Source organism: Anomaloglossus baeobatrachus, unplaced genomic scaffold (assembly GCF_048569485.1).
Source record: "Anomaloglossus baeobatrachus isolate aAnoBae1 unplaced genomic scaffold, aAnoBae1.hap1 Scaffold_652, whole genome shotgun sequence".
NCBI classification, from domain to species: Eukaryota; Metazoa; Chordata; class Amphibia; order Anura; family Aromobatidae; genus Anomaloglossus; species Anomaloglossus baeobatrachus.
The window spans coordinates 96,434-120,357 of NW_027445022.1; the positions used below are offsets into that span (position 1 = coordinate 96,434).

General features: G+C 46.4%; 15 non-coding genes across 15 annotated transcripts; all 15 read left to right on the top strand.

Moving 5' to 3' along the window:
* Window positions 1-141: 141 nt before the first annotated feature.
* LOC142286385 (U2 spliceosomal RNA) lies at window positions 142-332 on the top strand. The gene has a single exon (XR_012747568.1). It is a non-coding gene; the product is annotated as a U2 spliceosomal RNA (small nuclear RNA).
* Window positions 333-1,719: 1,387 nt separating this feature from the next.
* On the top strand, window positions 1,720-1,910 carry LOC142286292 (U2 spliceosomal RNA). Its single transcript, XR_012747488.1, has one exon. It is a non-coding gene; the product is annotated as a U2 spliceosomal RNA (small nuclear RNA).
* Window positions 1,911-4,099: 2,189 nt separating this feature from the next.
* LOC142286321 (U2 spliceosomal RNA) lies at window positions 4,100-4,292 on the top strand. Its single transcript, XR_012747517.1, has one exon. It is a non-coding gene; the product is annotated as a U2 spliceosomal RNA (small nuclear RNA).
* Window positions 4,293-5,679: 1,387 nt separating this feature from the next.
* Window positions 5,680-5,870, top strand: LOC142286293 (U2 spliceosomal RNA). Its single transcript, XR_012747489.1, has one exon. It is a non-coding gene; the product is annotated as a U2 spliceosomal RNA (small nuclear RNA).
* Window positions 5,871-7,257: 1,387 nt separating this feature from the next.
* Window positions 7,258-7,448, top strand: LOC142286294 (U2 spliceosomal RNA). The gene has a single exon (XR_012747490.1). It is a non-coding gene; the product is annotated as a U2 spliceosomal RNA (small nuclear RNA).
* A 1,387-nt stretch (window positions 7,449-8,835) lies between these two features.
* Window positions 8,836-9,026, top strand: LOC142286295 (U2 spliceosomal RNA). The gene has a single exon (XR_012747491.1). It is a non-coding gene; the product is annotated as a U2 spliceosomal RNA (small nuclear RNA).
* A 1,385-nt stretch (window positions 9,027-10,411) lies between these two features.
* On the top strand, window positions 10,412-10,602 carry LOC142286296 (U2 spliceosomal RNA). Its single transcript, XR_012747492.1, has one exon. It is a non-coding gene; the product is annotated as a U2 spliceosomal RNA (small nuclear RNA).
* A 1,387-nt stretch (window positions 10,603-11,989) lies between these two features.
* On the top strand, window positions 11,990-12,180 carry LOC142286298 (U2 spliceosomal RNA). The gene has a single exon (XR_012747494.1). It is a non-coding gene; the product is annotated as a U2 spliceosomal RNA (small nuclear RNA).
* Window positions 12,181-13,567: 1,387 nt separating this feature from the next.
* On the top strand, window positions 13,568-13,758 carry LOC142286299 (U2 spliceosomal RNA). Its single transcript, XR_012747495.1, has one exon. It is a non-coding gene; the product is annotated as a U2 spliceosomal RNA (small nuclear RNA).
* A 1,389-nt stretch (window positions 13,759-15,147) lies between these two features.
* Window positions 15,148-15,338, top strand: LOC142286300 (U2 spliceosomal RNA). The gene has a single exon (XR_012747496.1). It is a non-coding gene; the product is annotated as a U2 spliceosomal RNA (small nuclear RNA).
* A 1,387-nt stretch (window positions 15,339-16,725) lies between these two features.
* Window positions 16,726-16,916, top strand: LOC142286301 (U2 spliceosomal RNA). Its single transcript, XR_012747497.1, has one exon. It is a non-coding gene; the product is annotated as a U2 spliceosomal RNA (small nuclear RNA).
* A 1,387-nt stretch (window positions 16,917-18,303) lies between these two features.
* LOC142286302 (U2 spliceosomal RNA) lies at window positions 18,304-18,494 on the top strand. Its single transcript, XR_012747498.1, has one exon. It is a non-coding gene; the product is annotated as a U2 spliceosomal RNA (small nuclear RNA).
* A 1,387-nt stretch (window positions 18,495-19,881) lies between these two features.
* On the top strand, window positions 19,882-20,072 carry LOC142286303 (U2 spliceosomal RNA). The gene has a single exon (XR_012747499.1). It is a non-coding gene; the product is annotated as a U2 spliceosomal RNA (small nuclear RNA).
* Window positions 20,073-21,459: 1,387 nt separating this feature from the next.
* On the top strand, window positions 21,460-21,650 carry LOC142286304 (U2 spliceosomal RNA). The gene has a single exon (XR_012747500.1). It is a non-coding gene; the product is annotated as a U2 spliceosomal RNA (small nuclear RNA).
* Window positions 21,651-23,037: 1,387 nt separating this feature from the next.
* On the top strand, window positions 23,038-23,228 carry LOC142286305 (U2 spliceosomal RNA). Its single transcript, XR_012747501.1, has one exon. It is a non-coding gene; the product is annotated as a U2 spliceosomal RNA (small nuclear RNA).
* The last annotated feature ends 696 nt before the right edge of the window (window positions 23,229-23,924 follow it).

The following is a 23,924-nucleotide window of genomic DNA, read 5'->3' on the forward strand; positions in this document are numbered from 1 at the left end:
TGCAAAGCAGCCTTTTCAAGGGTTGGCTTGGGTGACAAAATGTCTTGTGTAGGCGTGGGTTTGTCTCCCTCTCGCTCTCTCTCCCTAAGATGTGTCCGGCATAGGCCAGGGTGCCACTCGAGGCCCAAACCAATTCTGGTTATCGCTTCTCGGCCTTTTGGCTAAGATCAAGTGTAGTATCTGTTCTTATCAGTTTAATATCTGATACGTCCCCTATCTGGGGACCATATATTAAATGGATTTTTAGAACAGGGAGATGGAAAAAGAGCTTGCTCTGTCCACTCCACGCATTGACCTGGTATTGCAGTACCTCCAGGAACGGTGCACCCCTTCTTAACCCAGTTTCCAAAAGCAGAACTCAATTCACCTGATTCATATTAGCCCGATTTAATGAATTGGAAGAAAGCATACGTCTTCATATGCACCTCAATTTGGCCCATTCACTTTTCACACTTCCTCCTTTTGTTTTTTATCTTTCACACTTTTGACTTTCTTTATTCATCCAAATAGCAAACTCATCACCACTCAACCTGACCAACTCGGCTATGTCCCCGTGCTGCAGTTCTCTGTCTTATCTAGATCATTTGCAATTGAATGGAATAGATCCCTTTTGGACAAAGTGGATTCACCTGCTGCTGCAGTGACCACAGGTGTGATAACATCTAGAATTGGCATCTGGTGCGATCTCTCCGCTTCCACTCCAAAGAAAGTTACCTGTTTATTCCTATCATGCATTGGTTTTTGGGGTTTTCTTTGAGTAATGATGATCTCTTTAGTAGTCTGTTGGCGCCCTCTCCTGGAGGAATAGTTTGCTTGCTCTTGGACATTCTAAAAGAGAGGTCATGATAGACATTGAGCTTCTGAGCTCAATTGGGGACAGTCATGGGTGATGAATGTTTGCAACCTACTGCGAAGCCTCATACCGCAATATAAGGAACGTCAAATACTAAGAAAGGGCGGCCTATGAAAGAATTACTACTTTCAATAAGTACACTTAAACGGCTAATTGGGAATAGAAAAACTGTAAAAAGCCCTCTGAGAAAGCCCCCCTCTAACCTTTGATAGTAAGCTTTTCTGTAGTCTGCCTGTTGATGTATTTTCCGTTTGAACTGTGCACAACATGAAGAGACGGAACACTGGCGGCTTGTCACAATGCCCCCCGATGACATCACAATAGCGCTGCTGCCTAGAAAACAAGCTGCGCAGAAGAAGTTGTTCTTTGGGTGGGAGGGTGGGCTAGTGGAAGGAGGGGGCAATCTCTTTTTTTCCCGGGTGGTAGGGGGATGACAGGAGAAGGGAAGCGGGTGGTGAGAAAGGTACAGAGGGCAGGGTTTGGGGGCTGGGAAGGAAAGGGAAAAGATTAGGGTTTGGGGATGATGAAAGGGCTTTCTACGGGTAAGGATGGCAAAGGGTGGCAGTGACGGAAAGTCAGGCAACCTGTCCTGTCCGTCTTTTTGTATCGTGAATTGGAAAGACTGCAAGGGGGAGGGGAGTTGCTTGCGCCCTAAAGGAGGAGTTATTCAGATTCATTGCAGTGGGCGGCGGCTGCAAAACGCACCATTCTTCTTGTTTTGGCTCTGCAAAGCAGCCTTTTCAAGGGTTGGCTTGGGTGACAAAATGTCTTGTGTAGGCGTGGGTTTGTCTCCCTCTCGCTCTCTCTCCCTAAGATGTGTCCGGCATAGGCCAGGGTGCCACTCGAGGCCCAAACCAATTCTGGTTATCGCTTCTCGGCCTTTTGGCTAAGATCAAGTGTAGTATCTGTTCTTATCAGTTTAATATCTGATACGTCCCCTATCTGGGGACCATATATTAAATGGATTTTTAGAACAGGGAGATGGAAAAAGAGCTTGCTCTGTCCACTCCACGCATTGACCTGGTATTGCAGTACCTCCAGGAACGGTGCACCCCTTCTTAACCCAGTTTCCAAAAGCAGAACTCAATTCACCTGATTCATATTAGCCCGATTTAATGAATTGGAAGAAAGCATACGTCTTCATATGCACCTCAATTTGGCCCATTCACTTTTCACACTTCCTCCTTTTGTTTTTTATCTTTCACACTTTTGACTTTCTTTATTCATCCAAATAGCAAACTCATCACCACTCAACCTGACCAACTCGGCTATGTCCCCGTGCTGCAGTTCTCTGTCTTATCTAGATCATTTGCAATTGAATGGAATAGATCCCTTTTGGACAAAGTGGATTCACCTGCTGCTGCAGTGACCACAGGTGTGATAACATCTAGAATTGGCATCTGGTGCGATCTCTCCGCTTCCACTCCAAAGAAAGTTACCTGTTTATTCCTATCATGCATTGGTTTTTGGGGTTTTCTTTGAGTAATGATGATCTCTTTAGTAGTCTGTTGGCGCCCTCTCCTGGAGGAATAGTTTGCTTGCTCTTGGACATTCTAAAAGAGAGGTCATGATAGACATTGAGCTTCTGAGCTCAATTGGGGACAGTCATGGGTGATGAATGTTTGCAACCTACTGCGAAGCCTCATACCGCAATATAAGGAACGTCAAATACTAAGAAAGGGCGGCCTATGAAAGAATTACTACTTTCAATAAGTACACTTAAACGGCTAATTGGGAATAGAAAAACTGTAAAAAGCCCTCTGAGAAAGCCCCCCTCTAACCTTTGATAGTAAGCTTTTCTGTAGTCTGCCTGTTGATGTATTTTCCGTTTGAACTGTGCACAACATGAAGAGACGGAACACTGGCGGCTTGTCACAATGCCCCCCGATGACATCACAATAGCGCTGCTGCCTAGAAAACAAGCTGCGCAGAAGAAGTTGTTCTTTGGGTGGGAGGGTGGGCTAGTGGAAGGAGGGGGCAATCTCTTTTTTTCCCGGGTGGTAGGGGGATGACAGGAGAAGGGAAGCGGGTGGTGAGAAAGGTACAGAGGGCAGGGTTTGGGGGCTGGGAAGGAAAGGGAAAAGATTAGGGTTTGGGGATGATGAAAGGGCTTTCTACGGGTAAGGATGGCAAAGGGTGGCAGTGACGGAAAGTCAGGCAACCTGTCCTGTCCGTCTTTTTGTATCGTGAATTGGAAAGACTGCAAGGGGGAGGGGAGTTGCTTGCGCCCTAAAGGAGGAGTTATTCAGATTCATTGCAGTGGGCGGCGGCTGCAAAACGCACCATTCTTCTTGTTTTGGCTCTGCAAAGCAGCCTTTTCAAGGGTTGGCTTGGGTGACAAAATGTCTTGTGTAGGCGTGGGTTTGTCTCCCTCTCGCTCTCTCTCCCTAAGATGTGTCCGGCATAGGCCAGGGTGCCACTCGAGGCCCAAACCAATTCTGGTTATCGCTTCTCGGCCTTTTGGCTAAGATCAAGTGTAGTGTTGTTCGAAGAGGTGGTTTAAGCTCCAGGCCACCTTAGTACAATGATACAATGCACACTGGAAGGTTGCGCTTGCTAGTACTCTGGGTGGATAGTATATTCATCTAGAGGAAAACATGGCCCTACCAGGATCGAGGCTATTAGACTGAGTAAGGGTGGGGGGCTATGGTACAACGTGCCCCAGGACTGACGACCCTGGAGTGAGTCTGAGCTTGCTGGCTTGGGACCCCGGCAAGCCTTGGGCTCTGTAGCACACCGTACCTTGCCTTTTCATACTTTTTGAGCATATTACCCTATCCCGGCCTTCTGGCTAGGAAGGGAAATTTTTACAATCCCGGTCGGAGGTCTGGTCAGCTTTGGGCTGAGAAACTAACACCCGGTTGGAGGTCTGGGTCAGCTTCGGCTGAGAAACCAACACCCGGTTGGAGGTCTGGGTCAGCTTCGGCTGAGAAACCAACACCCGGTTGGAGGTCCGGTTAGCCTTGGGCTGAGAAACCAACACCGGTTGACGGTCCGGGCAGTTTCGGCTGCGAAACCAACAACTAGTAGCTCTCTACTCCACTTGGGTAAGATGCCTGGGTGGACGCTGGGAGCAACGACAAGGCTCAACCAGGCTTCGGCTTGGGGGAGCACCGAAGATCCCTGACCCTTGCTGTGGCCTTCTGGCTCGGAGGGACGGGGTTGATTTTTGGGGACCCTCTCCTCACGGTGGGGTCCACACGAATCCTAGCCTTTGCACTGTTTTTGGTGTGACTTCGGTCATGCATTTTTTGTGGTGCTTTGGAAAGCTTCATTAAATCAAAAATCTGTTCTTATCAGTTTAATATCTGATACGTCCCCTATCTGGGGACCATATATTAAATGGATTTTTAGAACAGGGAGATGGAAAAAGAGCTTGCTCTGTCCACTCCACGCATTGACCTGGTATTGCAGTACCTCCAGGAACGGTGCACCCCTTCTTAACCCAGTTTCCAAAAGCAGAACTCAATTCACCTGATTCATATTAGCCCGATTTAATGAATTGGAAGAAAGCATACGTCTTCATATGCACCTCAATTTGGCCCATTCACTTTTCACACTTCCTCCTTTTGTTTTTTATCTTTCACACTTTTGACTTTCTTTATTCATCCAAATAGCAAACTCATCACCACTCAACCTGACCAACTCGGCTATGTCCCCGTGCTGCAGTTCTCTGTCTTATCTAGATCATTTGCAATTGAATGGAATAGATCCCTTTTGGACAAAGTGGATTCACCTGCTGCTGCAGTGACCACAGGTGTGATAACATCTAGAATTGGCATCTGGTGCGATCTCTCCGCTTCCACTCCAAAGAAAGTTACCTGTTTATTCCTATCATGCATTGGTTTTTGGGGTTTTCTTTGAGTAATGATGATCTCTTTAGTAGTCTGTTGGCGCCCTCTCCTGGAGGAATAGTTTGCTTGCTCTTGGACATTCTAAAAGAGAGGTCATGATAGACATTGAGCTTCTGAGCTCAATTGGGGACAGTCATGGGTGATGAATGTTTGCAACCTACTGCGAAGCCTCATACCGCAATATAAGGAACGTCAAATACTAAGAAAGGGCGGCCTATGAAAGAATTACTACTTTCAATAAGTACACTTAAACGGCTAATTGGGAATAGAAAAACTGTAAAAAGCCCTCTGAGAAAGCCCCCCTCTAACCTTTGATAGTAAGCTTTTCTGTAGTCTGCCTGTTGATGTATTTTCCGTTTGAACTGTGCACAACATGAAGAGACGGAACACTGGCGGCTTGTCACAATGCCCCCCGATGACATCACAATAGCGCTGCTGCCTAGAAAACAAGCTGCGCAGAAGAAGTTGTTCTTTGGGTGGGAGGGTGGGCTAGTGGAAGGAGGGGGCAATCTCTTTTTTTCCCGGGTGGTAGGGGGATGACAGGAGAAGGGAAGCGGGTGGTGAGAAAGGTACAGAGGGCAGGGTTTGGGGGCTGGGAAGGAAAGGGAAAAGATTAGGGTTTGGGGATGATGAAAGGGCTTTCTACGGGTAAGGATGGCAAAGGGTGGCAGTGACGGAAAGTCAGGCAACCTGTCCTGTCCGTCTTTTTGTATCGTGAATTGGAAAGACTGCAAGGGGGAGGGGAGTTGCTTGCGCCCTAAAGGAGGAGTTATTCAGATTCATTGCAGTGGGCGGCGGCTGCAAAACGCACCATTCTTCTTGTTTTGGCTCTGCAAAGCAGCCTTTTCAAGGGTTGGCTTGGGTGACAAAATGTCTTGTGTAGGCGTGGGTTTGTCTCCCTCTCGCTCTCTCTCCCTAAGATGTGTCCGGCATAGGCCAGGGTGCCACTCGAGGCCCAAACCAATTCTGGTTATCGCTTCTCGGCCTTTTGGCTAAGATCAAGTGTAGTATCTGTTCTTATCAGTTTAATATCTGATACGTCCCCTATCTGGGGACCATATATTAAATGGATTTTTAGAACAGGGAGATGGAAAAAGAGCTTGCTCTGTCCACTCCACGCATTGACCTGGTATTGCAGTACCTCCAGGAACGGTGCACCCCTTCTTAACCCAGTTTCCAAAAGCAGAACTCAATTCACCTGATTCATATTAGCCCGATTTAATGAATTGGAAGAAAGCATACGTCTTCATATGCACCTCAATTTGGCCCATTCACTTTTCACACTTCCTCCTTTTGTTTTTTATCTTTCACACTTTTGACTTTCTTTATTCATCCAAATAGCAAACTCATCACCACTCAACCTGACCAACTCGGCTATGTCCCCGTGCTGCAGTTCTCTGTCTTATCTAGATCATTTGCAATTGAATGGAATAGATCCCTTTTGGACAAAGTGGATTCACCTGCTGCTGCAGTGACCACAGGTGTGATAACATCTAGAATTGGCATCTGGTGCGATCTCTCCGCTTCCACTCCAAAGAAAGTTACCTGTTTATTCCTATCATGCATTGGTTTTTGGGGTTTTCTTTGAGTAATGATGATCTCTTTAGTAGTCTGTTGGCGCCCTCTCCTGGAGGAATAGTTTGCTTGCTCTTGGACATTCTAAAAGAGAGGTCATGATAGACATTGAGCTTCTGAGCTCAATTGGGGACAGTCATGGGTGATGAATGTTTGCAACCTACTGCGAAGCCTCATACCGCAATATAAGGAACGTCAAATACTAAGAAAGGGCGGCCTATGAAAGAATTACTACTTTCAATAAGTACACTTAAACGGCTAATTGGGAATAGAAAAACTGTAAAAAGCCCTCTGAGAAAGCCCCCCTCTAACCTTTGATAGTAAGCTTTTCTGTAGTCTGCCTGTTGATGTATTTTCCGTTTGAACTGTGCACAACATGAAGAGACGGAACACTGGCGGCTTGTCACAATGCCCCCCGATGACATCACAATAGCGCTGCTGCCTAGAAAACAAGCTGCGCAGAAGAAGTTGTTCTTTGGGTGGGAGGGTGGGCTAGTGGAAGGAGGGGGCAATCTCTTTTTTTCCCGGGTGGTAGGGGGATGACAGGAGAAGGGAAGCGGGTGGTGAGAAAGGTACAGAGGGCAGGGTTTGGGGGCTGGGAAGGAAAGGGAAAAGATTAGGGTTTGGGGATGATGAAAGGGCTTTCTACGGGTAAGGATGGCAAAGGGTGGCAGTGACGGAAAGTCAGGCAACCTGTCCTGTCCGTCTTTTTGTATCGTGAATTGGAAAGACTGCAAGGGGGAGGGGAGTTGCTTGCGCCCTAAAGGAGGAGTTATTCAGATTCATTGCAGTGGGCGGCGGCTGCAAAACGCACCATTCTTCTTGTTTTGGCTCTGCAAAGCAGCCTTTTCAAGGGTTGGCTTGGGTGACAAAATGTCTTGTGTAGGCGTGGGTTTGTCTCCCTCTCGCTCTCTCTCCCTAAGATGTGTCCGGCATAGGCCAGGGTGCCACTCGAGGCCCAAACCAATTCTGGTTATCGCTTCTCGGCCTTTTGGCTAAGATCAAGTGTAGTATCTGTTCTTATCAGTTTAATATCTGATACGTCCCCTATCTGGGGACCATATATTAAATGGATTTTTAGAACAGGGAGATGGAAAAAGAGCTTGCTCTGTCCACTCCACGCATTGACCTGGTATTGCAGTACCTCCAGGAACGGTGCACCCCTTCTTAACCCAGTTTCCAAAAGCAGAACTCAATTCACCTGATTCATATTAGCCCGATTTAATGAATTGGAAGAAAGCATACGTCTTCATATGCACCTCAATTTGGCCCATTCACTTTTCACACTTCCTCCTTTTGTTTTTTATCTTTCACACTTTTGACTTTCTTTATTCATCCAAATAGCAAACTCATCACCACTCAACCTGACCAACTCGGCTATGTCCCCGTGCTGCAGTTCTCTGTCTTATCTAGATCATTTGCAATTGAATGGAATAGATCCCTTTTGGACAAAGTGGATTCACCTGCTGCTGCAGTGACCACAGGTGTGATAACATCTAGAATTGGCATCTGGTGCGATCTCTCCGCTTCCACTCCAAAGAAAGTTACCTGTTTATTCCTATCATGCATTGGTTTTTGGGGTTTTCTTTGAGTAATGATGATCTCTTTAGTAGTCTGTTGGCGCCCTCTCCTGGAGGAATAGTTTGCTTGCTCTTGGACATTCTAAAAGAGAGGTCATGATAGACATTGAGCTTCTGAGCTCAATTGGGGACAGTCATGGGTGATGAATGTTTGCAACCTACTGCGAAGCCTCATACCGCAATATAAGGAACGTCAAATACTAAGAAAGGGCGGCCTATGAAAGAATTACTACTTTCAATAAGTACACTTAAACGGCTAATTGGGAATAGAAAAACTGTAAAAAGCCCTCTGAGAAAGCCCCCCTCTAACCTTTGATAGTAAGCTTTTCTGTAGTCTGCCTGTTGATGTATTTTCCGTTTGAACTGTGCACAACATGAAGAGACGGAACACTGGCGGCTTGTCACAATGCCCCCCGATGACATCACAATAGCGCTGCTGCCTAGAAAACAAGCTGCGCAGAAGAAGTTGTTCTTTGGGTGGGAGGGTGGGCTAGTGGAAGGAGGGGGCAATCTCTTTTTTTCCCGGGTGGTAGGGGGATGACAGGAGAAGGGAAGCGGGTGGTGAGAAAGGTACAGAGGGCAGGGTTTGGGGGCTGGGAAGGAAAGGGAAAAGATTAGGGTTTGGGGATGATGAAAGGGCTTTCTACGGGTAAGGATGGCAAAGGGTGGCAGTGACGGAAAGTCAGGCAACCTGTCCTGTCCGTCTTTTTGTATCGTGAATTGGAAAGACTGCAAGGGGGAGGGGAGTTGCTTGCGCCCTAAAGGAGGAGTTATTCAGATTCATTGCAGTGGGCGGCGGCTGCAAAACGCACCATTCTTCTTGTTTTGGCTCTGCAAAGCAGCCTTTTCAAGGGTTGGCTTGGGTGACAAAATGTCTTGTGTAGGCGTGGGTTTGTCTCCCTCTCGCTCTCTCTCCCTAAGATGTGTCCGGCATAGGCCAGGGTGCCACTCGAGGCCCAAACCAATTCTGGTTATCGCTTCTCGGCCTTTTGGCTAAGATCAAGTGTAGTATCTGTTCTTATCAGTTTAATATCTGATACGTCCCCTATCTGGGGACCATATATTAAATGGATTTTTAGAACAGGGAGATGGAAAAAGAGCTTGCTCTGTCCACTCCACGCATTGACCTGGTATTGCAGTACCTCCAGGAACGGTGCACCCCTTCTTAACCCAGTTTCCAAAAGCAGAACTCAATTCACCTGATTCATATTAGCCCGATTTAATGAATTGGAAGAAAGCATACGTCTTCATATGCACCTCAATTTGGCCCATTCACTTTTCACACTTCCTCCTTTTGTTTTTTATCTTTCACACTTTTGACTTTCTTTATTCATCCAAATAGCAAACTCATCACCACTCAACCTGACCAACTCGGCTATGTCCCCGTGCTGCAGTTCTCTGTCTTATCTAGATCATTTGCAATTGAATGGAATAGATCCCTTTTGGACAAAGTGGATTCACCTGCTGCTGCAGTGACCACAGGTGTGATAACATCTAGAATTGGCATCTGGTGCGATCTCTCCGCTTCCACTCCAAAGAAAGTTACCTGTTTATTCCTATCATGCATTGGTTTTTGGGGTTTTCTTTGAGTAATGATGATCTCTTTAGTAGTCTGTTGGCGCCCTCTCCTGGAGGAATAGTTTGCTTGCTCTTGGACATTCTAAAAGAGAGGTCATGATAGACATTGAGCTTCTGAGCTCAATTGGGGACAGTCATGGGTGATGAATGTTTGCAACCTACTGCGAAGCCTCATACCGCAATATAAGGAACGTCAAATACTAAGAAAGGGCGGCCTATGAAAGAATTACTACTTTCAATAAGTACACTTAAACGGCTAATTGGGAATAGAAAAACTGTAAAAAGCCCTCTGAGAAAGCCCCCCTCTAACCTTTGATAGTAAGCTTTTCTGTAGTCTGCCTGTTGATGTATTTTCCGTTTGAACTGTGCACAACATGAAGAGACGGAACACTGGCGGCTTGTCACAATGCCCCCCGATGACATCACAATAGCGCTGCTGCCTAGAAAACAAGCTGCGCAGAAGAAGTTGTTCTTTGGGTGGGAGGGTGGGCTAGTGGAAGGAGGGGGCAATCTCTTTTTTTCCCGGGTGGTAGGGGGATGACAGGAGAAGGGAAGCGGGTGGTGAGAAAGGTACAGAGGGCAGGGTTTGGGGGCTGGGAAGGAAAGGGAAAAGATTAGGGTTTGGGGATGATGAAAGGGCTTTCTACGGGTAAGGATGGCAAAGGGTGGCAGTGACGGAAAGTCAGGCAACCTGTCCTGTCCGTCTTTTTGTATCGTGAATTGGAAAGACTGCAAGGGGGAGGGGAGTTGCTTGCGCCCTAAAGGAGGAGTTATTCAGATTCATTGCAGTGGGCGGCGGCTGCAAAACGCACCATTCTTCTTGTTTTGGCTCTGCAAAGCAGCCTTTTCAAGGGTTGGCTTGGGTGACAAAATGTCTTGTGTAGGCGTGGGTTTGTCTCCCTCGCTCTCTCTCCCTAAGATGTGTCCGGCATAGGCCAGGGTGCCACTCGAGGCCCAAACCAATTCTGGTTATCGCTTCTCGGCCTTTTGGCTAAGATCAAGTGTAGTATCTGTTCTTATCAGTTTAATATCTGATACGTCCCCTATCTGGGGACCATATATTAAATGGATTTTTAGAACAGGGAGATGGAAAAAGAGCTTGCTCTGTCCACTCCACGCATTGACCTGGTATTGCAGTACCTCCAGGAACGGTGCACCCCTTCTTAACCCAGTTTCCAAAAGCAGAACTCAATTCACCTGATTCATATTAGCCCGATTTAATGAATTGGAAGAAAGCATACGTCTTCATATGCACCTCAATTTGGCCCATTCACTTTTCACACTTCCTCCTTTTGTTTTTTATCTTTCACACTTTTGACTTTCTTTATTCATCCAAATAGCAAACTCATCACCACTCAACCTGACCAACTCGGCTATGTCCCCGTGCTGCAGTTCTCTGTCTTATCTAGATCATTTGCAATTGAATGGAATAGATCCCTTTTGGACAAAGTGGATTCACCTGCTGCTGCAGTGACCACAGGTGTGATAACATCTAGAATTGGCATCTGGTGCGATCTCTCCGCTTCCACTCCAAAGAAAGTTACCTGTTTATTCCTATCATGCATTGGTTTTTGGGGTTTTCTTTGAGTAATGATGATCTCTTTAGTAGTCTGTTGGCGCCCTCTCCTGGAGGAATAGTTTGCTTGCTCTTGGACATTCTAAAAGAGAGGTCATGATAGACATTGAGCTTCTGAGCTCAATTGGGGACAGTCATGGGTGATGAATGTTTGCAACCTACTGCGAAGCCTCATACCGCAATATAAGGAACGTCAAATACTAAGAAAGGGCGGCCTATGAAAGAATTACTACTTTCAATAAGTACACTTAAACGGCTAATTGGGAATAGAAAAACTGTAAAAAGCCCTCTGAGAAAGCCCCCCTCTAACCTTTGATAGTAAGCTTTTCTGTAGTCTGCCTGTTGATGTATTTTCCGTTTGAACTGTGCACAACATGAAGAGACGGAACACTGGCGGCTTGTCACAATGCCCCCCGATGACATCACAATAGCGCTGCTGCCTAGAAAACAAGCTGCGCAGAAGAAGTTGTTCTTTGGGTGGGAGGGTGGGCTAGTGGAAGGAGGGGGCAATCTCTTTTTTTCCCGGGTGGTAGGGGGATGACAGGAGAAGGGAAGCGGGTGGTGAGAAAGGTACAGAGGGCAGGGTTTGGGGGCTGGGAAGGAAAGGGAAAAGATTAGGGTTTGGGGATGATGAAAGGGCTTTCTACGGGTAAGGATGGCAAAGGGTGGCAGTGACGGAAAGTCAGGCAACCTGTCCTGTCCGTCTTTTTGTATCGTGAATTGGAAAGACTGCAAGGGGGAGGGGAGTTGCTTGCGCCCTAAAGGAGGAGTTATTCAGATTCATTGCAGTGGGCGGCGGCTGCAAAACGCACCATTCTTCTTGTTTTGGCTCTGCAAAGCAGCCTTTTCAAGGGTTGGCTTGGGTGACAAAATGTCTTGTGTAGGCGTGGGTTTGTCTCCCTCTCGCTCTCTCTCCCTAAGATGTGTCCGGCATAGGCCAGGGTGCCACTCGAGGCCCAAACCAATTCTGGTTATCGCTTCTCGGCCTTTTGGCTAAGATCAAGTGTAGTATCTGTTCTTATCAGTTTAATATCTGATACGTCCCCTATCTGGGGACCATATATTAAATGGATTTTTAGAACAGGGAGATGGAAAAAGAGCTTGCTCTGTCCACTCCACGCATTGACCTGGTATTGCAGTACCTCCAGGAACGGTGCACCCCTTCTTAACCCAGTTTCCAAAAGCAGAACTCAATTCACCTGATTCATATTAGCCCGATTTAATGAATTGGAAGAAAGCATACGTCTTCATATGCACCTCAATTTGGCCCATTCACTTTTCACACTTCCTCCTTTTGTTTTTTATCTTTCACACTTTTGACTTTCTTTATTCATCCAAATAGCAAACTCATCACCACTCAACCTGACCAACTCGGCTATGTCCCCGTGCTGCAGTTCTCTGTCTTATCTAGATCATTTGCAATTGAATGGAATAGATCCCTTTTGGACAAAGTGGATTCACCTGCTGCTGCAGTGACCACAGGTGTGATAACATCTAGAATTGGCATCTGGTGCGATCTCTCCGCTTCCACTCCAAAGAAAGTTACCTGTTTATTCCTATCATGCATTGGTTTTTGGGGTTTTCTTTGAGTAATGATGATCTCTTTAGTAGTCTGTTGGCGCCCTCTCCTGGAGGAATAGTTTGCTTGCTCTTGGACATTCTAAAAGAGAGGTCATGATAGACATTGAGCTTCTGAGCTCAATTGGGGACAGTCATGGGTGATGAATGTTTGCAACCTACTGCGAAGCCTCATACCGCAATATAAGGAACGTCAAATACTAAGAAAGGGCGGCCTATGAAAGAATTACTACTTTCAATAAGTACACTTAAACGGCTAATTGGGAATAGAAAAACTGTAAAAAGCCCTCTGAGAAAGCCCCCCTCTAACCTTTGATAGTAAGCTTTTCTGTAGTCTGCCTGTTGATGTATTTTCCGTTTGAACTGTGCACAACATGAAGAGACGGAACACTGGCGGCTTGTCACAATGCCCCCCGATGACATCACAATAGCGCTGCTGCCTAGAAAACAAGCTGCGCAGAAGAAGTTGTTCTTTGGGTGGGAGGGTGGGCTAGTGGAAGGAGGGGGCAATCTCTTTTTTTCCCGGGTGGTAGGGGGATGACAGGAGAAGGGAAGCGGGTGGTGAGAAAGGTACAGAGGGCAGGGTTTGGGGGCTGGGAAGGAAAGGGAAAAGATTAGGGTTTGGGGATGATGAAAGGGCTTTCTACGGGTAAGGATGGCAAAGGGTGGCAGTGACGGAAAGTCAGGCAACCTGTCCTGTCCGTCTTTTTGTATCGTGAATTGGAAAGACTGCAAGGGGGAGGGGAGTTGCTTGCGCCCTAAAGGAGGAGTTATTCAGATTCATTGCAGTGGGCGGCGGCTGCAAAACGCACCATTCTTCTTGTTTTGGCTCTGCAAAGCAGCCTTTTCAAGGGTTGGCTTGGGTGACAAAATGTCTTGTGTAGGCGTGGGTTTGTCTCCCTCTCGCTCTCTCTCCCTAAGATGTGTCCGGCATAGGCCAGGGTGCCACTCGAGGCCCAAACCAATTCTGGTTATCGCTTCTCGGCCTTTTGGCTAAGATCAAGTGTAGTATCTGTTCTTATCAGTTTAATATCTGATACGTCCCCTATCTGGGGACCATATATTAAATGGATTTTTAGAACAGGGAGATGGAAAAAGAGCTTGCTCTGTCCACTCCACGCATTGACCTGGTATTGCAGTACCTCCAGGAACGGTGCACCCCTTCTTAACCCAGTTTCCAAAAGCAGAACTCAATTCACCTGATTCATATTAGCCCGATTTAATGAATTGGAAGAAAGCATACGTCTTCATATGCACCTCAATTTGGCCCATTCACTTTTCACACTTCCTCCTTTTGTTTTTTATCTTTCACACTTTTGACTTTCTTTATTCATCCAAATAGCAAACTCATCACCACTCAACCTGACCAACTCGGCTATGTCCCCGTGCTGCAGTTCTCTGTCTTATCTAGATCATTTGCAATTGAATGGAATAGATCCCTTTTGGACAAAGTGGATTCACCTGCTGCTGCAGTGACCACAGGTGTGATAACATCTAGAATTGGCATCTGGTGCGATCTCTCCGCTTCCACTCCAAAGAAAGTTACCTGTTTATTCCTATCATGCATTGGTTTTTGGGGTTTTCTTTGAGTAATGATGATCTCTTTAGTAGTCTGTTGGCGCCCTCTCCTGGAGGAATAGTTTGCTTGCTCTTGGACATTCTAAAAGAGAGGTCATGATAGACATTGAGCTTCTGAGCTCAATTGGGGACAGTCATGGGTGATGAATGTTTGCAACCTACTGCGAAGCCTCATACCGCAATATAAAAGGAACGTCAAATACTAAGAAAGGGCGGCCTATGAAAGAATTACTACTTTCAATAAGTACACTTAAACGGCTAATTGGGAATAGAAAAACTGTAAAAAGCCCTCTGAGAAAGCCCCCCTCTAACCTTTGATAGTAAGCTTTTCTGTAGTCTGCCTGTTGATGTATTTTCCGTTTGAACTGTGCACAACATGAAGAGACGGAACACTGGCGGCTTGTCACAATGCCCCCCGATGACATCACAATAGCGCTGCTGCCTAGAAAACAAGCTGCGCAGAAGAAGTTGTTCTTTGGGTGGGAGGGTGGGCTAGTGGAAGGAGGGGGCAATCTCTTTTTTTCCCGGGTGGTAGGGGGATGACAGGAGAAGGGAAGCGGGTGGTGAGAAAGGTACAGAGGGCAGGGTTTGGGGGCTGGGAAGGAAAGGGAAAAGATTAGGGTTTGGGGATGATGAAAGGGCTTTCTACGGGTAAGGATGGCAAAGGGTGGCAGTGACGGAAAGTCAGGCAACCTGTCCTGTCCGTCTTTTTGTATCGTGAATTGGAAAGACTGCAAGGGGGAGGGGAGTTGCTTGCGCCCTAAAGGAGGAGTTATTCAGATTCATTGCAGTGGGCGGCGGCTGCAAAACGCACCATTCTTCTTGTTTTGGCTCTGCAAAGCAGCCTTTTCAAGGGTTGGCTTGGGTGACAAAATGTCTTGTGTAGGCGTGGGTTTGTCTCCCTCTCGCTCTCTCTCCCTAAGATGTGTCCGGCATAGGCCAGGGTGCCACTCGAGGCCCAAACCAATTCTGGTTATCGCTTCTCGGCCTTTTGGCTAAGATCAAGTGTAGTATCTGTTCTTATCAGTTTAATATCTGATACGTCCCCTATCTGGGGACCATATATTAAATGGATTTTTAGAACAGGGAGATGGAAAAAGAGCTTGCTCTGTCCACTCCACGCATTGACCTGGTATTGCAGTACCTCCAGGAACGGTGCACCCCTTCTTAACCCAGTTTCCAAAAGCAGAACTCAATTCACCTGATTCATATTAGCCCGATTTAATGAATTGGAAGAAAGCATACGTCTTCATATGCACCTCAATTTGGCCCATTCACTTTTCACACTTCCTCCTTTTGTTTTTTATCTTTCACACTTTTGACTTTCTTTATTCATCCAAATAGCAAACTCATCACCACTCAACCTGACCAACTCGGCTATGTCCCCGTGCTGCAGTTCTCTGTCTTATCTAGATCATTTGCAATTGAATGGAATAGATCCCTTTTGGACAAAGTGGATTCACCTGCTGCTGCAGTGACCACAGGTGTGATAACATCTAGAATTGGCATCTGGTGCGATCTCTCCGCTTCCACTCCAAAGAAAGTTACCTGTTTATTCCTATCATGCATTGGTTTTTGGGGTTTTCTTTGAGTAATGATGATCTCTTTAGTAGTCTGTTGGCGCCCTCTCCTGGAGGAATAGTTTGCTTGCTCTTGGACATTCTAAAAGAGAGGTCATGATAGACATTGAGCTTCTGAGCTCAATTGGGGACAGTCATGGGTGATGAATGTTTGCAACCTACTGCGAAGCCTCATACCGCAATATAAGGAACGTCAAATACTAAGAAAGGGCGGCCTATGAAAGAATTACTACTTTCAATAAGTACACTTAAACGGCTAATTGGGAATAGAAAAACTGTAAAAAGCCCTCTGAGAAAGCCCCCCTCTAACCTTTGATAGTAAGCTTTTCTGTAGTCTGCCTGTTGATGTATTTTCCGTTTGAACTGTGCACAACATGAAGAGACGGAACACTGGCGGCTTGTCACAATGCCCCCCGATGACATCACAATAGCGCTGCTGCCTAGAAAACAAGCTGCGCAGAAGAAGTTGTTCTTTGGGTGGGAGGGTGGGCTAGTGGAAGGAGGGGGCAATCTCTTTTTTTCCCGGGTGGTAGGGGGATGACAGGAGAAGGGAAGCGGGTGGTGAGAAAGGTACAGAGGGCAGGGTTTGGGGGCTGGGAAGGAAAGGGAAAAGATTAGGGTTTGGGGATGATGAAAGGGCTTTCTACGGGTAAGGATGGCAAAGGGTGGCAGTGACGGAAAGTCAGGCAACCTGTCCTGTCCGTCTTTTTGTATCGTGAATTGGAAAGACTGCAAGGGGGAGGGGAGTTGCTTGCGCCCTAAAGGAGGAGTTATTCAGATTCATTGCAGTGGGCGGCGGCTGCAAAACGCACCATTCTTCTTGTTTTGGCTCTGCAAAGCAGCCTTTTCAAGGGTTGGCTTGGGTGACAAAATGTCTTGTGTAGGCGTGGGTTTGTCTCCCTCTCGCTCTCTCTCCCTAAGATGTGTCCGGCATAGGCCAGGGTGCCACTCGAGGCCCAAACCAATTCTGGTTATCGCTTCTCGGCCTTTTGGCTAAGATCAAGTGTAGTATCTGTTCTTATCAGTTTAATATCTGATACGTCCCCTATCTGGGGACCATATATTAAATGGATTTTTAGAACAGGGAGATGGAAAAAGAGCTTGCTCTGTCCACTCCACGCATTGACCTGGTATTGCAGTACCTCCAGGAACGGTGCACCCCTTCTTAACCCAGTTTCCAAAAGCAGAACTCAATTCACCTGATTCATATTAGCCCGATTTAATGAATTGGAAGAAAGCATACGTCTTCATATGCACCTCAATTTGGCCCATTCACTTTTCACACTTCCTCCTTTTGTTTTTTATCTTTCACACTTTTGACTTTCTTTATTCATCCAAATAGCAAACTCATCACCACTCAACCTGACCAACTCGGCTATGTCCCCGTGCTGCAGTTCTCTGTCTTATCTAGATCATTTGCAATTGAATGGAATAGATCCCTTTTGGACAAAGTGGATTCACCTGCTGCTGCAGTGACCACAGGTGTGATAACATCTAGAATTGGCATCTGGTGCGATCTCTCCGCTTCCACTCCAAAGAAAGTTACCTGTTTATTCCTATCATGCATTGGTTTTTGGGGTTTTCTTTGAGTAATGATGATCTCTTTAGTAGTCTGTTGGCGCCCTCTCCTGGAGGAATAGTTTGCTTGCTCTTGGACATTCTAAAAGAGAGGTCATGATAGACATTGAGCTTCTGAGCTCAATTGGGGACAGTCATGGGTGATGAATGTTTGCAACCTACTGCGAAGCCTCATACCGCAATATAAGGAACGTCAAATACTAAGAAAGGGCGGCCTATGAAAGAATTACTACTTTCAATAAGTACACTTAAACGGCTAATTGGGAATAGAAAAACTGTAAAAAGCCCTCTGAGAAAGCCCCCCTCTAACCTTTGATAGTAAGCTTTTCTGTAGTCTGCCTGTTGATGTATTTTCCGTTTGAACTGTGCACAACATGAAGAGACGGAACACTGGCGGCTTGTCACAATGCCCCCCGATGACATCACAATAGCGCTGCTGCCTAGAAAACAAGCTGCGCAGAAGAAGTTGTTCTTTGGGTGGGAGGGTGGGCTAGTGGAAGGAGGGGGCAATCTCTTTTTTTCCCGGGTGGTAGGGGGATGACAGGAGAAGGGAAGCGGGTGGTGAGAAAGGTACAGAGGGCAGGGTTTGGGGGCTGGGAAGGAAAGGGAAAAGATTAGGGTTTGGGGATGATGAAAGGGCTTTCTACGGGTAAGGATGGCAAAGGGTGGCAGTGACGGAAAGTCAGGCAACCTGTCCTGTCCGTCTTTTTGTATCGTGAATTGGAAAGACTGCAAGGGGGAGGGGAGTTGCTTGCGCCCTAAAGGAGGAGTTATTCAGATTCATTGCAGTGGGCGGCGGCTGCAAAACGCACCATTCTTCTTGTTTTGGCTCTGCAAAGCAGCCTTTTCAAGGGTTGGCTTGGGTGACAAAATGTCTTGTGTAGGCGTGGGTTTGTCTCCCTCTCGCTCTCTCTCCCTAAGATGTGTCCGGCATAGGCCAGGGTGCCACTCGAGGCCCAAACCAATTCTGGTTATCGCTTCTCGGCCTTTTGGCTAAGATCAAGTGTAGTATCTGTTCTTATCAGTTTAATATCTGATACGTCCCCTATCTGGGGACCATATATTAAATGGATTTTTAGAACAGGGAGATGGAAAAAGAGCTTGCTCTGTCCACTCCACGCATTGACCTGGTATTGCAGTACCTCCAGGAACGGTGCACCCCTTCTTAACCCAGTTTCCAAAAGCAGAACTCAATTCACCTGATTCATATTAGCCCGATTTAATGAATTGGAAGAAAGCATACGTCTTCATATGCACCTCAATTTGGCCCATTCACTTTTCACACTTCCTCCTTTTGTTTTTTATCTTTCACACTTTTGACTTTCTTTATTCATCCAAATAGCAAACTCATCACCACTCAACCTGACCAACTCGGCTATGTCCCCGTGCTGCAGTTCTCTGTCTTATCTAGATCATTTGCAATTGAATGGAATAGATCCCTTTTGGACAAAGTGGATTCACCTGCTGCTGCAGTGACCACAGGTGTGATAACATCTAGAATTGGCATCTGGTGCGATCTCTCCGCTTCCACTCCAAAGAAAGTTACCTGTTTATTCCTATCATGCATTGGTTTTTGGGGTTTTCTTTGAGTAATGATGATCTCTTTAGTAGTCTGTTGGCGCCCTCTCCTGGAGGAATAGTTTGCTTGCTCTTGGACATTCTAAAAGAGAGGTCATGATAGACATTGAGCTTCTGAGCTCAATTGGGGACAGTCATGGGTGATGAATGTTTGCAACCTACTGCGAAGCCTCATACCGCAATATAAGGAACGTCAAATACTAAGAAAGGGCGGCCTATGAAAGAATTACTACTTTCAATAAGTACACTTAAACGGCTAATTGGGAATAGAAAAACTGTAAAAAGCCCTCTGAGAAAGCCCCCCTCTAACCTTTGATAGTAAGCTTTTCTGTAGTCTGCCTGTTGATGTATTTTCCGTTTGAACTGTGCACAACATGAAGAGACGGAACACTGGCGGCTTGTCACAATGCCCCCCGATGACATCACAATAGCGCTGCTGCCTAGAAAACAAGCTGCGCAGAAGAAGTTGTTCTTTGGGTGGGAGGGTGGGCTAGTGGAAGGAGGGGGCAATCTCTTTTTTTCCCGGGTGGTAGGGGGATGACAGGAGAAGGGAAGCGGGTGGTGAGAAAGGTACAGAGGGCAGGGTTTGGGGGCTGGGAAGGAAAGGGAAAAGATTAGGGTTTGGGGATGATGAAAGGGCTTTCTACGGGTAAGGATGGCAAAGGGTGGCAGTGACGGAAAGTCAGGCAACCTGTCCTGTCCGTCTTTTTGTATCGTGAATTGGAAAGACTGCAAGGGGGAGGGGAGTTGCTTGCGCCCTAAAGGAGGAGTTATTCAGATTCATTGCAGTGGGCGGCGGCTGCAAAACGCACCATTCTTCTTGTTTTGGCTCTGCAAAGCAGCCTTTTCAAGGGTTGGCTTGGGTGACAAAATGTCTTGTGTAGGCGTGGGTTTGTCTCCCTCTCGCTCTCTCTCCCTAAGATGTGTCCGGCATAGGCCAGGGTGCCACTCGAGGCCCAAACCAATTCTGGTTATCGCTTCTCGGCCTTTTGGCTAAGATCAAGTGTAGTATCTGTTCTTATCAGTTTAATATCTGATACGTCCCCTATCTGGGGACCATATATTAAATGGATTTTTAGAACAGGGAGATGGAAAAAGAGCTTGCTCTGTCCACTCCACGCATTGACCTGGTATTGCAGTACCTCCAGGAACGGTGCACCCCTTCTTAACCCAGTTTCCAAAAGCAGAACTCAATTCACCTGATTCATATTAGCCCGATTTAATGAATTGGAAGAAAGCATACGTCTTCATATGCACCTCAATTTGGCCCATTCACTTTTCACACTTCCTCCTTTTGTTTTTTATCTTTCACACTTTTGACTTTCTTTATTCATCCAAATAGCAAACTCATCACCACTCAACCTGACCAACTCGGCTATGTCCCCGTGCTGCAGTTCTCTGTCTTATCTAGATCATTTGCAATTGAATGGAATAGATCCCTTTTGGACAAAGTGGATTCACCTGCTGCTGCAGTGACCACAGGTGTGATAACATCTAGAATTGGCATCTGGTGCGATCTCTCCGCTTCCACTCCAAAGAAAGTTACCTGTTTATTCCTATCATGCATTGGTTTTTGGGGTTTTCTTTGAGTAATGATGATCTCTTTAGTAGTCTGTTGGCGCCCTCTCCTGGAGGAATAGTTTGCTTGCTCTTGGACATTCTAAAAGAGAGGTCATGATAGACATTGAGCTTCTGAGCTCAATTGGGGACAGTCATGGGTGATGAATGTTTGCAACCTACTGCGAAGCCTCATACCGCAATATAAGGAACGTCAAATACTAAGAAAGGGCGGCCTATGAAAGAATTACTACTTTCAATAAGTACACTTAAACGGCTAATTGGGAATAGAAAAACTGTAAAAAGCCCTCTGAGAAAGCCCCCCTCTAACCTTTGATAGTAAGCTTTTCTGTAGTCTGCCTGTTGATGTATTTTCCGTTTGAACTGTGCACAACATGAAGAGATGGAACACTGGCGGCTTGTCACAATGCCCCCCGATGACATCACAATAGCGCTGCTGCCTAGAAAACAAGCTGCGCAGAAGAAGTTGTTCTTTGGGTGGGAGGGTGGGCTAGTGGAAGGAGGGGGCAATCTCTTTTTTTCCCGGGTGGTAGGGGGATGACAGGAGAAGGGAAGCGGGTGGTGAGAAAGGTACAGAGGGCAGGGTTTGGGGGCTGGGAAGGAAAGGGAAAAGATTAGGGTTTGGGGATGATGAAAGGGCTTTCTACGGGTAAGGATGGCAAAGGGTGGCAGTGACGGAAAGTCAGGCAACCTGTCCTGTCCGTCTTTTTGTATCGTGAATTGGAAAGACTGCAAGGGGGAGGGGAGTTGCTTGCGCCCTAAAGGAGGAGTTATTCAGATTCATTGCAGTGGGCGGCGGCTGCAAAACGCACCATTCTTCTTGTTTTGGCTCTGCAAAGCAGCCTTTTCAAGGGTTGGCTTGGGTGACAAAATGTCTTGTGTAGGCGTGGGTTTGTCTCCCTCTCGCTCTCTCTCCCTAAGATGTGTCCGGCATAGGCCAGGGTGCCACTCGAGGCCCAAACCAATTCTGGTTATCGCTTCTCGGCCTTTTGGCTAAGATCAAGTGTAGTATCTGTTCTTATCAGTTTAATATCTGATACGTCCCCTATCTGGGGACCATATATTAAATGGATTTTTAGAACAGGGAGATGGAAAAAGAGCTTGCTCTGTCCACTCCACGCATTGACCTGGTATTGCAGTACCTCCAGGAACGGTGCACCCCTTCTTAACCCAGTTTCCAAAAGCAGAACTCAATTCACCTGATTCATATTAGCCCGATTTAATGAATTGGAAGAAAGCATACGTCTTCATATGCACCTCAATTTGGCCCATTCACTTTTCACACTTCCTCCTTTTGTTTTTTATCTTTCACACTTTTGACTTTCTTTATTCATCCAAATAGCAAACTCATCACCACTCAACCTGACCAACTCGGCTATGTCCCCGTGCTGCAGTTCTCTGTCTTATCTAGATCATTTGCAATTGAATGGAATAGATCCCTTTTGGACAAAGTGGATTCACCTGCTGCTGCAGTGACCACAGGTGTGATAACATCTAGAATTGGCATCTGGTGCGATCTCTCCGCTTCCACTCCAAAGAAAGTTACCTGTTTATTCCTATCATGCATTGGTTTTTGGGGTTTTCTTTGAGTAATGATGATCTCTTTAGTAGTCTGTTGGCGCCCTCTCCTGGAGGAATAGTTTGCTTGCTCTTGGACATTCTAAAAGAGAGGTCATGATAGACATTGAGCTTCTGAGCTCAATTGGGGACAGTCATGGGTGATGAATGTTTGCAACCTACTGCGAAGCCTCATACCGCAATATAAGGAACGTCAAATACTAAGAAAGGGCGGCCTATGAAAGAATTACTACTTTCAATAAGTACACTTAAACGGCTAATTGGGAATAGAAAAACTGTAAAAAGCCCTCTGAGAAAGCCCCCCTCTAACCTTTGATAGTAAGCTTTTCTGTAGTCTGCCTGTTGATGTATTTTCCGTTTGAACTGTGCACAACATGAAGAGACGGAACACTGGCGGCTTGTCACAATGCCCCCCGATGACATCACAATAGCGCTGCTGCCTAGAAAACAAGCTGCGCAGAAGAAGTTGTTCTTTGGGTGGGAGGGTGGGCTAGTGGAAGGAGGGGGCAATCTCTTTTTTTCCCGGGTGGTAGGGGGATGACAGGAGAAGGGAAGCGGGTGGTGAGAAAGGTACAGAGGGCAGGGTTTGGGGGCTGGGAAGGAAAGGGAAAAGATTAGGGTTTGGGGATGATGAAAGGGCTTTCTACGGGTAAGGATGGCAAAGGGTGGCAGTGACGGAAAGTCAGGCAACCTGTCCTGTCCGTCTTTTTGTATCGTGAATTGGAAAGACTGCAAGGGGGAGGGGAGTTGCTTGCGCCCTAAAGGAGGAGTTATTCAGATTCATTGCAGTGGGCGGCGGCTGCAAAACGCACCATTCTTCTTGTTTTGGCTCTGCAAAGCAGCCTTTTCAAGGGTTGGCTTGGGTGACAAAATGTCTTGTGTAGGCGTGGGTTTGTCTCCCTCTCGCTCTCTCTCCCTAAGATGTGTCCGGCATAGGCCAGGGTGCCACTCGAGGCCCAAACCAATTCTGGTTATCGCTTCTCGGCCTTTTGGCTAAGATCAAGTGTAGTATCTGTTCTTATCAGTTTAATATCTGATACGTCCCCTATCTGGGGACCATATATTAAATGGATTTTTAGAACAGGGAGATGGAAAAAGAGCTTGCTCTGTCCACTCCACGCATTGACCTGGTATTGCAGTACCTCCAGGAACGGTGCACCCCTTCTTAACCCAGTTTCCAAAAGCAGAACTCAATTCACCTGATTCATATTAGCCCGATTTAATGAATTGGAAGAAAGCATACGTCTTCATATGCACCTCAATTTGGCCCATTCACTTTTCACACTTCCTCCTTTTGTTTTTTATCTTTCACACTTTTGACTTTCTTTATTCATCCAAATAGCAAACTCATCACCACTCAACCTGACCAACTCGGCTATGTCCCCGTGCTGCAGTTCTCTGTCTTATCTAGATCATTTGCAATTGAATGGAATAGATCCCTTTTGGACAAAGTGGATTCACCTGCTGCTGCAGTGACCACAGGTGTGATAACATCTAGAATTGGCATCTGGTGCGATCTCTCCGCTTCCACTCCAAAGAAAGTTACCTGTTTATTCCTATCATGCATTGGTTTTTGGGGTTTTCTTTGAGTAATGATGATCTCTTTAGTAGTCTGTTGGCGCCCTCTCCTGGAGGAATAGTTTGCTTGCTCTTGGACATTCTAAAAGAGAGGTCATGATAGACATTGAGCTTCTGAGCTCAATTGGGGACAGTCATGGGTGATGAATGTTTGCAACCTACTGCGAAGCCTCATACCGCAATATAAGGAACGTCAAATACTAAGAAAGGGCGGCCTATGAAAGAATTACTACTTTCAATAAGTACACTTAAACGGCTAATTGGGAATAGAAAAACTGTAAA